The following is a 15,480-nucleotide window of genomic DNA, read 5'->3' as shown; positions in this document are numbered from 1 at the left end:
GGGGTGCCCTCTAGATTTAATCTGAACCCTCTTTTTGGGGATCTATCCCCCATGTAGCTCTTGGCCTTCCTGGCCTGCGGGTTGAACACCCACAGCTGGCTGTCCTGAGAAAAGGAAGCTCCCAGGACCAGCAATTATCTCCCTCTGTCAAATGAGATGAGAAATGTGCAGGTCCGAAACTGGGAGCAAAGGTCAGCTGTCATTTAGGAAGGAAGCCAGCAGGCAGACCAGGCCTTCGGGGTTCAGCCTCTGCTCTTCCCCAGAGGAGGACCGAGATGGCAGGGGGGGTAAGGGGCAGAGAGAGGGCAGCTGGTCCAGCCCAAGGCAATCCCTCTCTAGCCCCCCTTCATGCTGCACTGAAGGAGCATCAATAGAGGTTTCCATGTCAACGGAAAGCCAGCAGGACCCTACCAGGACCAGAAAGTGGTTTTGAGAGCATCCAGGAAACTCAGGCTAGGCTTTTGCACAAATACCGACTAACTCACCTGTGGCTCCATTCCTCCTCTGCAAAGGGCACCTGGATGGATGGAGCCTTCCAGAGTCAGCCCCTGTGCCCAGGTCTTAAAAGGCTGGCTCAGCTCCCAAGCACACGCTGACCATCACCCTACCTTACCCTGTGAACGTGCTTTCTCTCAGATGCTGTGCTTCCTTTCCTTGCGGTGGTCAGCTCTCAACTGGCCTCCACACTGGGTCTCGATGTGCCCTAATATACCAAGCCTTAGACACTTCTTTCTCCCCCATGACCTGTTTGGGCAACTCCTCCCTCCATCAGAAAGTGTGTCACCGGCTGGAGAGATGGAGGACAGAGCCGCTGGGTGTAAAGATGCTTGGGCACCCAAGCACTGAAGTGCAGCCCCAAAACATAAATAAATGATCTTTTTCTTTTTGAATGTGTGCAATAAATTTTCAGGTATCCAGCCTAGGTCCCACTCTTTCTCCTCCCACCACCATGTCTCTGTACTGGGAATCTCAAGGACAACCCACTGATTAGATACATCCATCCCCTAAAGTCACATGTGTCTACCAGAATACACACTTGGAATTTATAGCTCATCTTGTTCGGCTATTAGGGCCTCCCTGTCTGTCTTCTTAATTAGCCTCAGATTGCTCCTCTCACTCAATCAAATCAACAAGTCAACTATATGGTAGTTTTTGAGAACTGTGACATTCATTTTCCTCCTTGAGGTGCTAAGGAGAAGTTCTGCTACTTAGTTTCTACTTGGATGAAGCTTGTGTGCCAGGCCAACAGGACTCCATTTGGGACAGTGAAGGAACCATGCCCAGTTACAGCCACCTTGGTGCCTGGCATGCAATTAAGTTATCGGAGAAAATACTCGATCAACGTGAGGAGAGCACGCGCCTTGCACATGGCCCACTTGGGTTTGATCCCCAGCATCCTATATGGTACCGAGAGCACCACCAGAATTCCTGAGTACAGACCCAGGAGTAACCCTTAAACATTGCCAGGTGTGGCCCCTCCCCTCTAAAAATGAAGGAATGACTCTAGTGGGTCTAGAAGGGAACACTTTAAGTTGGATGATTAGCATCAAGAAGGCCAGCCAAGTACCACTGGCTCTAGCTCTCTGAATCTACCTTTGTGAACGCATCATTCTCAGATCCAATTCAAGCTTACTCTTCTAACATCAGGGGTTTCCCTCTGCCATTTCCTCAAGCTCCTCCTGTCCTCATATCTCCGAAGTATGCAACCAGGGAGGAAACCAAGTCCTAAAGAAAGTCAACAGGTAAGCCAAGGTGCAGGTCAAGTCAGCTGGCAAGGCTGGGCACAGGGACAGTTCTTCAGATTGGGCACCACTACATGCCCAATACCACCGTGGACATGGACATGGGCACAAACATGTATAACCTCCTCCCAAGTCTGAGGCACCCCAGGCTGCCCTCTCTCTCTCTCTCCCTGTTCCAGGCAGAATTAATTAGCTTTCCATCTTAGATTGCACTAGAAACTGAAGGAGAAGATGTTTAGTTAAAATAACTTTTCTCCTGGGGGGCCAGTTAGATAGTAAACAGGTGAGGCATTTGCCTTGCACACTGGCAGCCCAGGCCGAATCCCTGGCACCCCGTATGATCCACTGAATCTCACAAAAAAAGAGTGATCTCTGAGTCCAGAACCAGGAGAAAGCCCTGAGAACATCCAGGTCTAGCCAAAAAGGGGGGGGGAGTCAGAAAAGAAAAACAGTAAAAACCAAAAACACGCAAAAAAGAAACACAGTAACTTCTCTTCTTATGGGTGAGGTGCTGCTTGAAAATTCTTTTCATTTCAGGAGCAAAGCTCAAGTGCAGGCATCATTAGTACCTGTTCTCTCGAAAAGAACCTGAAGTGGCTTTTCATCTTTAGACAAAAGCTGGAGAGCAGGAACTGGGTTGGAATTTGCTGTGCAGCAGTAGCGGCGGTCTGGAGACAGCGCACAGCCCATGCAGTGAGAGCAGCTCCTGCTCGCCCAGGCCCCAGCAGAGCCTTTAGACAGCAGCGGATTCGCCTTGATGGCCCTGTTTCCACTGTATCTAAGCTTTTATGTATCCCTCAGAACAAAGAACGACTTGGCAGGTTATCTGGGGGGACCTGAGAACACTCAAAATTGTCTCCCTAGAAAGTTTGGGAGTTGCGTCACTGGTTTACACCATTTGGGTGACCAAAAGGTTAAATGGGAATGTTCTACTTTCAAAGGGCAGAGGAAAGACTGGGCATTGTTTAGGGAGATTACTGAGGATCTTATAATCCACATCACTAGGAATGATGCCTTAAGATACTGAAATACAAGAGACATAGATTTTTTGCTACCTAGGAAAAAAAAATGTTTTTAATTTTTTTTTCATTTTATTGAGTCACCGTGAGATAGTTACAAGCTTTCATGTTTGGGTTACAGTCTCACGATGATCAAACACCCATCCCTCCAGCAGTGCGCATTCCCCACCACCAATATCCCAGGTATACCCCCCTTTCCCACCCTCCCCCTGCCTCCATGCAGACAATATTCCCCATACTCTCTCTCTACTTTGGGGCATCATGGCTTGCAACACAGACTGAGAGGTCATCATGTTTGGTCCATTATCTACTTTCGGCATGCATCTCCCATCTCAGCTGGTTCCTCCAGCCATCATTTTCTTAGTGATCCCTTCTCTGTTCCATCTGCCTTCTCCCCTCCGCTCATGAAGCAGTCTTCCAGCTATGGGGCAATCCCCCTGGCCCTTGTATCTATTCCTAGGAAAATCTTATATCCTCACAAGGAAGCAAACAAGAAAACCATGGAGGCTGGAGCAATACAGGAAGCTTCCCCTGCACGGGTTCCACCCAGGTTGGATCCCACAAGCCCACCAGGAATGATCCCTGAGAGCGGAGCAAGGAGCAAGCCCTGAGCACTGCTACGTGTGGCCCAGAAGCCCAAAAGAAAAGAAAACTTTTATTTTTCTCCCCTTCATCTCTCCTTTCCCTCCATCTCTTCTCTCTCTCTCCCTCTGTCCTCCCCGTTCCCCGCCCCTCCACCCCTTCACTGCTTCTCTCCCTCTCCTGCTTAGATTTCATTCCAGGGCCTCCTCAGATTCCCAGAAACCTGGTCTGGGTCACAGACCCACCCTGAGAGGAGAGAAGAGACGGCGTTTTTAAGAATCGTTTATGGGTTTTAGGGCCTTTCCTCAATTTAAGGGAATCCTCCCTATGTCCACTTGCGGGTGCCCCTCATAAAATACCAAAGCATTCCCTTCTGGTCGCCAAGGGCCAGCCCCTCGCAGAAGCCCACATGGACAGTGAGGGCCTCCCCTGGCCAGTCAGAAGCCAGCACTGGGCGCTGCTGAGCAGCGTCAGGAAGACGAGCGGGGTGCCACGGCAGCTCCAAAATGCACAGAAAAGGGTTTTACTCAGTTTACAGAATGTGGTGGGAAAAGAGGACAAAAGCACCAGTTTCAGAAATAGAAGAGCTTATGAAACTTGCAAAAGATAGGACCAACTGTCTCTCTGGGTTCCCTGGCATCTAGCAACGATGGCTCCAGTTTGACAGACAGAAATGGAAGCACTGAGACAGCACCTGGCCCTGGGAATCTTCGAGAAGACAAACTCTGGCAGGGAGGAGTCGGAGAGATGGTGCAGCAGTGGGTATGCCACTTGTCTTCTATACGGCTGACCTGGGTTCGATCCCCCGACTCCCACATGGGCCCTGGAACCTGCCAGGAGTGATTCCTGAGCCCAGAGCCAGGAGAAAGCCCTGAGAACAGCCCAGTGCGACCCCAAAACATAAATGAGAACAAAACTCTAAGGAGGGGGAGAGAACTCTGGCACCCAACAAGTTCCAGTCACCTTAACCCCCCGGGGGAGGGGCCTCAACTGGCCAGCTGCCCCCAGGCTTGGAGAGTGCACTTCCTGGAGTGGCAGCACCCTAATTCTGAGATCCATGGTGAAAAACCAAAGGCGACTCTGCTTCCTTTCATCCACCTGCCAGGTGGGGACAGTCACTTATCCACTGTGGGGTGACAAGGAGGACTCAGTGTATGCCAAATGCTTGGCCACATTCCCAGCTACTCTAAGTACCAAGACAGGGGCCGTGGTTACGTGGAGGAGAGCAGCCCCCAAACCCACTGTCCACCACTGCCATCGAATCTTCCGTGACAAAAGTGCCTCCCTAGGTCTCAGATGTGCAGCAACTATTCTTCAGCAGGACGCCAGGGAAGCAGGAGCATCTAAACCTCAAAGGGTCTCTAAGGAGCCCTCGAGGGACTGCAAGGGCCCTGCCCGAGGCCCCGTGAGACTAAGGGGCTGGGCAGGAGAGAGGGGAATAGGCAGAAAGCCTCTTGCTTGTGGTGGTTTTCATTTTTTCTCTCAGCTTTATGTTTGTTAGTTGTTTCTCCTTCCTCCCCCCACGGAAAGATTAATGTGTAGGTTCTTAAACAAGGGGGTCCCCCATTAACAGCTGACAGCAGCAGCTGCAACCTCTAACTCCCCTGCAGAATGGCAGGGAATCAAATCAGAAAGAGAAAAGCCAGTGGACAACCTTTCCTCCGGGGGCACGAAACACAATACCAGCCTTTCGCCAAACCCAGCAGACCCCAGCTCTGATTGGAGGTTGCCTTGGAACAAAGGGAAATTGGTATTTGAAAAAAAAAAAAATCTTCTGAAAGCCAACTCAGCAGATGGTTTTTTCCTGGACTCCATGAGAAGGGGGCTGGGGGTGGGGGCAGGGGAAGGAGGCTGGGATAACACAACTGCCACCAGGATACAGATGACTGAGAAGTGACAAAGATGGGCAAAGAGGGTTGACCTCTCACCCCAGAATTTCACAAAGGGCAATTACACCATGTGGCGGGTATCTGGACCAGGCCGCTGACCGCTTCCAACCTGCAGCTGCTGTTTGTCACAGTCCCATCTGGGGGGTTTATTCAAAATAGGGAGAGAGAGAGAGAGAAAGGCAGGAGAGCGAGGGACGATGGGTGGAAGCGATGGAAAAGTTTAGTTGGAGCCTGGAGGGGAGGGGAGGGATGAGGAATCCACTCAAGGGCAGTTGCACCGAAGAGCACCTAATCTACCTGCCCACTGCACTTTTTAATAATTCACAAATCCAAGTGAGCCTCTTAATAATGTAGAGGAAGAGAGGCAGAAGTAACTGCATGCAAGGGGGAAAAAAAGAAAACAGATTCGGAGTTCAAGGCCCGAGAGGAAGTCGTACCCAGAAGTGAGGTGTGGGGTCTGGGATCTCCCATCACGCCGCAAGCCAGACAGCAGAAATTCACTCTCGCTTCCTAGTGTCCGGGGTGCAGAGTCGCTCCCAACGAGAGCTCCAGGGATGCCAGGCTCATGCTAGGGGTGCCGGGGGTGGAGTGGAGCATGCCACGCGGTGCCAGGGGGACAGCCCAGGGCCTCGCCCCTACCCTGCACGTGTCCTTCCACTCGAGCTATCTCCCCAGCCCTCTCTCTTCCTTTGCTGGGGTCTGTTTGCTTGACTCCCACCTTTACAGTCCAAACCAGGCCCCTTGAGAAGACCCTTTAAATGGCTTCTTGGGCTGGAGCGAGGGGACAGCGGGGAGGGCATTTGCCCTGCACTCGGCCAACCCAGGTTCCATCCCCAGCATCCCACAGGGTCCCCCACGTACTGCCAGGAGTATTTCCTGAGTGCAGAGCCTGGAGTGACCCCTGAGCACCACTGGGTGTGACCAAAAAAGAAAAAAAAAAAAAAAAAAGGCTTCCAGATGAAATCTCAGTGAGTGCCTCCCCCAAAGCCAGGTGCTCCAGCCTCCACTTCCCAGCAGGCCTCCCGCCTCCACCCCTGCAGAGCGTTTGCCAGTAGGGAGACAGCTGTGGGTGGACTCTGACAGGTTCCCTGGGATGCAGGTGGGTGGCCCTCTTCAGCCTAGGCCCGGCAGGAGCTGCAGAGGGCTCCACTCGGCTCCCAGAGGACAGCTCTGCAGAGCAAAGGAGAGTGGATGCATCCCATGGTCTACTGCTGGGAACCTGGACTCCCGAAAGCCGGTGAGACTCTGAGTTCCCAAGTCCCCTCAGGATGCAGCCAGGTAAGTAGTCATCACGGTGAGTTAGGCCATTTAAAGCTCTCATGGGTCAGGGAGCAAGTACAGGGGCTGGGGGACGCCTGACATGTGCCCACCTAGCTCTGATTCCCAAGCCCACGTGCCCTCGGGGGCAGCACCAGGTGTGGCCCTGGTGACCACTGCAGGGAGGAACTGAGCTCAGAACCCAGAGCTCAACTACCAGCCAGCTGAGCCAGGTATGACTCGTTGGGGCCCCCAGGACCCCTGATTAGTGTTTCAGAGGCGCCTCCCCCCTCAATAAGTAAAAAACCAAACCCTCTCAGTATGCCTCCCTCCAAACCAGGGAAAACTAGCAGTGATTTCACTGAACTCGGAAGAGGCAACAGTTGGGCAGATGTAAACACTTGTAAAGGTGCAAAGCAGCTGTGACAGTTGCGACCAATTTCCCATATTCTGCACTAGCGGGGACACATATTTTGACAGTTTATTTTACTGCCCTGGGTTTTTCTCTAAATGCCCTGAGATCAATTCGTCCTAATAAGATCTTTCTATACCCCAAATAGCATTTATGCTGAACACACCATCCATCTCGCAGATTCGCAGAGAATTTAGATGCCTTTTCTCTGCTACATAATACCTGGAGGAGAGCACTGAAAGAGGCGGCTTTGCAACAAGTTCTAGCGGTTTCTAAGGAGCCAAGGTGAATGCTATAGGGCTCAGAGAAGTGACTTTGCTAAAAGGGTGCTTTCCCCAGAACTGGCTCAGAGAACATCAGACTGCACCAATAAAATCAGAGACTGTTATATTTTTAAAAAATAACTCCTTGATTTCAGGGCTCATCCACATTAAATAAGAAGAAAATACTTTATCCAAGGGTCAGAGAGACAGTACAAGGATTATAATGCATGCGCAGAACCCAGGTTTGATCCCAGGCATTCTCTGGTCTCCTGAGCATCCCCAGGTGTAACGCTGGAGATGCCTGAGCATCTCGGAGACAGCCATGGTGGTTCCCAGCTCCAGTGTTTCACCAGCCCCACATCCTCAGCCCTGAGCACTGAGCGGATAGTCAGGGCTGCTGAGTACCCCTGTGAGGGATCCCTAGGTCCTGAGAGTGTCACCTGGTAAGTCCCCGCTCCTTCCATTCCCCACCAGAAAAAAGGAAAATTAAGCACACTTTCAATCTCCCAGTTAGATCCAAGCAAAGCATTCTGTACATAAGGAACCAGGTACGAAGGGTACCACACAAAACATGCACCACTTAGAGATGCCCCCAGAAAGGGCACACAGAGGGAATCTCACGTAAGATGGCTCTGCATTTCCAAGCTGCATTGTTTCCGTGCCTTTGGTGTAGCCTCCAGACCCAAATCAAGCCATCTGACTACCAGGTGATGCTCACCTCTGCATAGAAATGTACATCAGATGACAAATACGGAGAAAGCAAACACACAAGTTTGGGCCCAAAGGCCACTGAACGATGAGCTAGAGCAGCCAAAGGTGCCTAAAGCAAAGTCAAACTGGCCTTTCCCTGGGCCTTAAGTGGACATCAACTATGATGAAGCTATCAGAAAACAGAGTTAAGCCCAGGCACGGTAAAAAGAGGTCAGGCCGCCTTCTAATGTTGCGCGCTGCTCCACAAGTGCCCCTGACCTGTATTTCAGGAGCAACTGCTCATCTTGCACTTCTGGTCCAGGAACCAAGCAGAGTGAGCACTGGGAACCCACAGAACCCGAGAAAGTTTTACGCACAGGCAATATTTAGACTATCAACAGGATGACTCAGCAGACTGCATGAAGGAAACTTTAATGCAACAACATAAGCAAGAGCTGTGAAAAATCTAGTGCTGTATCCAAACCAAGTCCCCCCCACATGGACCACTGAGCAATCCGGCATCCAGTAGGAAGTTCACAAGAGCTTTGGTGTGCTTTGAAAGAAGAGAAATTGGAAATACTCAGACTCCTCACTTGGTGGAGTCCAAGGTCCAAAGGCATGAGCTACTGGAGACACCCCCCAACCCAATTGCTTCTGAGGCTCATCTCTCCCCACCCTATCTGACCCAGCATCAGATTTAAACTGTGTCCCCCACTTTCATTCCCAAGTCTCAGAACCTGTCCGCATCTTGCTTTCTTCGGAACCCAACTGCGCCCAAAGCACAGTATATCAGTTGGCCTTGTAACTCCATCACAGTGAGCCTGCGAGGGAACGAGGGTGTTCCAGAACCCGGAAGAGTTACATACTCCTCCTTCTTGTCCCCCTTCCCCAAAAAGAGCAAGACTGAGAAATCCCAAACATTCGTATTGAACACTACAAAGAGGTCCCCCCACCCCGTGCTAAACAAATAGGTCTTCCTTTCCCATGATCCCCCATGAGAAGCAACTCCCATCTGTCCCGAAAATCACATCTCTACTGGGTTCCATCCACAACACTAAGCAAAGGAACTGGAACGCTCTGGCCCAGCATAAAAGGCTACCCATAATCCTGGGCAAACACACAGTGACAATGGTCAGGCAAGTTTGGCATCACCCGCAAGGCATGGTGGCCCGTCTGGGACAGAGCAGCTGTCTATCTCCCGCCCAGCATCCTCTCCCCTCTCTCACTTCACTTTGATTCCCCCTCTACTCTCCCCCCTAGAAACCTGTGGGAGGCAAAAAAAAAAAAAAGAGGATCTGGGGGAAAACCCAATATACCCAGTCTGGAAAAGACACTGAAGCAACCTGCATTTGATACTAATGATGATTATCAGTGGCCTCATGGGTCAGGCACCAAGATGGGAACTGCCTGGGCTTTTCAGAGGACACAAAGGCCACATTGTTCCCAGGTGAGGTCACAGGCTGGTGGGGAGGTGAGAAAAGGTTGGTTCAGGGAAGCTGGGCCAGGCTGAGCAAAACAATCAAATGAGCCTGGGACTTCCGAGAGGACATTCTAAGTTTCTGAGGAGGTCCCCTTGCTTTTCCGGGGCAAGGGTCACTAAAATAGGAGGCTGCCTGAAAGTGAGGCAATGCAGCCCCCTACTCTCCCCCCCCTAACCCCCCCAGCCCCAGGGCAGAGCTGCAGCTGAGCTGGTGCTGACATGCACACACAGGGCAGTGTTCACAGAGCGTCACTACCTGGCCCACAGAATGTAGGTCAGACGCCTGTGCACCCGGGGTCCCACGGGAAGGCCATGTGGGAGTTAGCACATAGTCCGTCTGGTGCCACCAAACGTTGGCCCTCTGCTCTGCCATCTGTCCCTCTGACCACAGGATCCTCTCCAGGGGGACACAAGGGGTGGTCAAGTCAGCTTGAGGTCAAAACCCTCAACCTCAAGTTGAAATCTTTTCCCCAAAGCAGTGGAGTCGGTGCAAATTAAGACATGCATTTTCAGCAGATGGTGGACAAACCAGCACCCTGCTAAGACACGAATGCTTCTTGCTTTGTGCATGTGCATTTATACATGATATAAGCAGGAAAGCGGGAGTTGGACCCAGTTCCTGGGTCCTGAACCTCTCGAGGTGCACCAGGGGTGTAGAAGCCACCAGCTGAGCATGAGGCTCTTAGCAAGACTGCTTTCAAACTTTCATTTTGAATCACCCTTTGAGCTCAGCAGCAATCCCCTGAGTTTGGAGATAAATGACCAGAGATTATAAAAAAAAAAAAAGACTTTTAAACCCATCTGTAGATAAATCCTCCAAGCTACCCTTCCCACCACCCAGCAAAGGAGCAGGATGGGGGAGCACTTGAGATCTACACTCTGAGTAAGTGCAGCATGGTAACAGAACACTGGCATTGCCCCCAGCCAGAGGACCTCCACAGAGCCACCAGCAATACTCAAGCAGGAGTCACCAAAGCACATGGCTTCCAGACAGCCCAAATCTCTCAGTTACCCTGGACAGAAAAGGAGGCAGGAGAGCACTGCGTGCAGAGCCAATTTTGTGCGAAGCACCAGTAGACATTTGTACTCGACAACTGAGCTGGGAGAGTGACCCCCAGTCCTTTGTACAAGCGGGGTCTGTTTCAAGAGCTTTAGAAACTATCCTGATGCTCTTAGGAGTCCAGGTGCCAGTCAGATTCTCTCCCTCAGTGTCGGAGAGGACAGAACCAGAACCCCGGGCGTTAAGCTTCTCTCCCGCAGCAGGCAGTCTTTTTCCTGCACTTTTCTTCCTCCCTTGGGAATCCAAGCCCTGGGAAGGATTCAGAGCACTGGGATAAGACACATTATGCTTAGTGCCTCTGCCAGTTTTTCTCTTTAATGTCTGGAGTTCATCAAAACCTATTCCTCGGAGGTGCCTAAAATACAACTAACTACGCAGGGACTGTCTGAAATAAGAGGAAAAGAGGGGCACAGTGCTTAAAGCCCCCAGAGAATCCTAAACGCAGGAGAGAAACAATGAGGAAAAAATATAAGAAAGAAATATTCCCAGGTAAGCTCATGGCGTAACAGATTTGGTAAATTGCACCACTTTATTTGGGGTTTGGGGTGGAAAATTGGGGCCCCCACCCAATATTTCTCAGCAGTTACTCCTAGCTCTGTCCTCAGAGGTCACTCCTTGTGGTGATTAGGGTGCTTGGGACGCAGAGTGGGTGCTGGGGATACAATGCAAGGCAAGTGCTTTAACCCCTGCGCTATTTCTCCTGCCCAATCATACCACATTTTACTCTCAACTCTGATACTAGTTCTCAGGATTTTAAACCTTTTGACCTCTGGTGAATGTAAAAGGAAAAAGTTCTGATGAGGATAAATACTTTAAAAAGGTATTTGCTGTCACCAGTTTTCTTGAAGAGAAAAGGCTTGTCACATTTCATGAAATAATTTATAAAGTTTCCAGTTCCTTTGGTGGGGAGGGGTTGAGATGGGGGGGAGAGGTAGCACACCTCAAGGTGCTCAGGGCTTGCTCCAGGCTCTGCACTCAAGAATCACTCCTGGTGGACTTGGACTTCCTAGTTGGGTTCCGAAGAAAGCAAGATTGGGACATGCAGACAGGTTCTGAGACTTGGGAATGAAAGTAGGGGGGGTGTTGGCAGATGGGATGTCCAGGATTGAAACTGGGTCAGCTGCATGCAAGGCAAAGATCCTACTCACTCTACTTTCATCCAGCCCCAACGTTTTCAGTTTCTAAGAAGAGAAGGAAGCTGCTCAGGTCAAAAACTGTTTTGTTTTGCTTTGCTTTTTAATTTTTGTCTTTTTTTTTTTTGACATACTGAAACTGAGATCTGTAAAGGATCTCTCTCTCTCCTACTAACAGATCTAGCTGCATGAGTGCCCCTGGCTTCTTGACCCAAGTCCATGTTCTTTCCTCACCCCCTCAACTCCAAACGTCAGAGTCATTTGTGATCCTGTGGAGACCAACAATGTGTGGGAAAGGGCATTTACCATCCTCCATGTGGCTTTAGCTACAGAAATCATGAGAGAGTAGCCTCTGTGGAAACAAAATTTCCAGGTACTCTGATATATAAATAGAAATGAGTTGCTTAAGAAACATCTCTGAAAGAAAATGAAATTAGATTTAGAAAGAAAAAAAAAAGAAATAAAACATCTCTTGAGAAACCTGACCAAGAGAATTTTGGTCTCTGTGAAGAAACTCTCGTGAGACTTACTCCAGTTTTTCTAAAACCTCAATTTCCACATCTGTAAATGATGCCTACTTCCAGGTACAAAGCCAGTGAGGACTCACAGAGAAGGTGAACACAAGGAAATACACCAGCTGAGGGGGTGTCACATATGTCAACCAACTGGGACAAATGCAAGATGTGAGCCGCCATATTGGTATCAGGATTACTCATTCTTTCTAAAATCTTTGTGGTTCTGTTGTATTATATCATCTCTGTGAAGAAACTGGGGCTTCAGCAAGGTCACACTCTAGATTTAAAGTCACACTTAGAGTCACACTCTAGGTTTAAAGGTCCATATTTCCACACCATATTTCCCACCCTGGGATACTGTGTGAGCCTCATCTAGAACCCCTCCCTCCCCTTATGCTGTTGAATCTCAACTGGTGTCCCAGACTCCCACAGGAAAATTTCTCAGGAAAGAAGAATCACAAAGCTCCTCCCAATGGACAGCTTCTGTGAACTTCTGTCACTGCTGGAAATTTCTATGTTTATGTCACTGTCACTGCACAACGAAATTTGCTTCTAGATTAGTTCTCAATTTTGCTATTGTCTTGAAATTGGGAACTGGAGTAAGTGTCAGGCATTTATTCCAGCTCCCTTTAAATCTAGAGCGTGTCTTATCACTTACCTGAGTCCTGTCTAAGAAGCAACAATGCCAGAGCCTACAATCGAGAGCAAGTGGCAAAATCCAGCTCTTCTATAGAGCTGGACCCATTCAAGGAACGGTGTCCTAAAAAACGTTCTGAGTTCTCATCTCGGGGTCTACTTCGCTGCACATATGGCCCTCATACTTCATGTAAATCCATCCATCATGTACCCTTGTCCAGAGAGCATCTCAATTACTATCCTAATTTTGTGTGGAAGAAACAGAAAACTGTCTAATCCTACGATGCAATGATAGCTGGGGCCAGTGAGGTGGTATTCTCACAGTCCCACCTAACATCCTCACAGGGAGCAGTCACATTACCCTAAACACCGGCTATAGACCTCCCCAATTTGGAGGAATATTCCTAAGTCTGAAATTTTCAATAAAGCTCAAGAAGAGCCTTACACGTATCTCTTCACGCACACTCCCAACAGTAGTAAAAAGAGAGTCAACTTAGCTGACAACTAGCCAGATACATAGAGGAATGTCATCACAATCCCAGACTTTTCTCATTACAAAACCAACGGAAGAAAAATCATATAAGAACCTTTCCCTTATATCAGTAGCCTTTGCCTAAGGCTGCCAAATAATGATTTGTGTTTTTAAAAAAAAAAAAAATGGGTAAAAGCACATCCTGAGGTAGCCCCCAGCCTCCCCCAGCCTCCAAGTTAGAAAGCTGAATTGTTCCCAAGCCACCCCAAAGCAAACCGTTGTTATCCTGAAATGCTCTATCGTGTCTCCAGATCCAAGGTCGACAGACATTATTTTGGGGAAGAGCGCGGGAGCAGAGTTGAAGCTGTGTCACCGCCACCCTGCTCTGCTGTCATGCAGAAACAGCCATCGACAAAACGGAAACAAATGTGGGCCTCGTTCCAACAAAACTTTATTTATGGACCCTGAAATTGGAATTTCATCTGATTTTCACATGTTACAAAATATTACTCTTCTTTTGATTCTTTTCCAACCTTTGAAAAGTGTAAAAAAAAAAAAAAAAAGCCATTCTTTGTGGATGAGACCAAAAACAGGCAGAGGGTGAGATCTGGCTCAGAGACAAGTTTGCCAACCTCTGCTCTCAGGCATTGCGGATCTACACATGACTCTCCAGCTGGCCTCGCTACCAGCTCCCAGCCCGCTGGGCAGAGAGCTTCCTTCCAGGACCTTCGTGCAGAGGCTGAGTCCCAGGGCCCCACACCGTGCATACTTCCTCTATGAGCAGCTTGCTTCATAGAAAGAAAAGATCTGAACTGCTAGATATTACGGCGAGAAAGAGACTTGTTGCCAAGAGAATGCAATCCTTATCCTTTTCCTTATCCCAAATTATGAATCATGTACTTTGTATTTTTACAAAGAAGTCAGTTCTGCCAGCTCCTGACCCTGAACTTTTCCAGGCAAACTGCAGGTCAGGTTTCCAGAGCCGCTGGGCCCTCCCCTCCCCCTGCTTCCTTTACGCCCTGTTCACAGAACAACAGGACTCTGACAGTCCTGAAGTTAACATGCTAACCCAATGTGGGCAGAGAGTATCCCTATCATCTATCAAGTGATTAAGTCTAGTTCCTGATATCTTGATTCATTCACTCCTTTCTGTTAAGGAACAGCTTTAGGCATAAATCAATGTAGAAAAGTCAGGTAAATAAATATGAAGCAAGCTCCTAGCAGTTTAAAATTTCTGTAGGTACATTCCCATGACAGTGTCAGGAAAAGGCGGCACTTTGCATTGAATGTCAGTCCTGTGTCCTTCCTCGTCGTCCCCTGCGATGGCTGGGACATACTGACTCTGTAAGTCACATATTCAAAGAAGGGATTTCCTCTTTCTTTCACGAAAATTAAAAGGAAAAAAAAAATCACACAAAGGTTGTAGAGCTTTAATGGCTAGCCTGAGCACTTCCGAGAAGAGAACAGAGATACACTGGAGATTTCTGCTTTGCCATCATCCGCACCTCACAAATTCCAAAGTTTGACTCCAGAGCATTTCAATGGGGCTGTGTCCGGGAACGATCTTGTGACGTTAGGTCAAGGAGCACCCTCTCATGAAAACTGAGTCTCTTTCTAATGAATTTTGTTGGCTACCCTGAACTGTGGGCTGCTGCTCCAAAACGGGGAGTAACGGGGACAAAGGGCAAAGAATTACCACAGCTTTCAAGACTGCCCACTCCCGCAAAAATCCGGCAGCACACAGTGAGCTGGCGAAGGGCGAGGAATCTGATTTTTAGAGCCAAGAGACCCAAGTTGAAAGTAAAGCCTCACTAAGGGGAGCGTCACTGGAGCTGTTGCCTCTGCAGGCAAGAATCTGTGACGAGAGATGCTTTGGTTTTAAGACAAAGAAGTCAGAATCTAACGCTGCACAGTTGTGTTGGGGTGGGGGAAGCAGTCGGGCAAGCAGACCCCTCTGCTCTGTAAAATCAAGTGCCATTCTGAAGATTCCGTCAAGTTCCAATGTTGCAGTAAGGGGGTCGGCAATCTAGGCTTATTCCACACAGTCTGGGTTCCTGGATATGAAACTTCCGCTTTCCAAACCAGGACCACGGGAGCCAAGTAGGAGGCTCTGGCCATTCTAGAAAGTCTTGTTTACTCTATCACTACATATCTGAATGCCACAAATCAGCTAATCCATCTACTGCGAGCAAGGACACGAGCTCTACACGAGAAAAACAAAAAAAAGACAGAACTGCAAGCAGTTTGACTGAAAAAGAGTGACCCCAAAGTTCAAAACTTACCAGCAGCAGATGTGCTATAGATTTTCTCTGAGAATTATAGGAGCAGTG

General features: G+C 49.1%; 1 protein-coding gene across 1 annotated transcript in view; it reads right to left on the bottom strand.

The window, feature by feature from the left end:
* Positions 1–15,480, bottom strand: part of SETBP1 (SET binding protein 1) — a 372,368-nt gene that overhangs the window by 331,560 nt on the left and 25,328 nt on the right. The gene's annotated exons all lie outside the window — the stretch shown is intronic.

This window comes from Sorex araneus, chromosome 2 (assembly GCF_027595985.1).
Source record: "Sorex araneus isolate mSorAra2 chromosome 2, mSorAra2.pri, whole genome shotgun sequence".
Classification (NCBI taxonomy): Eukaryota; Metazoa; Chordata; class Mammalia; order Eulipotyphla; family Soricidae; genus Sorex; species Sorex araneus.
This window is presented reverse-complemented; position numbering and strand designations above follow the sequence as displayed.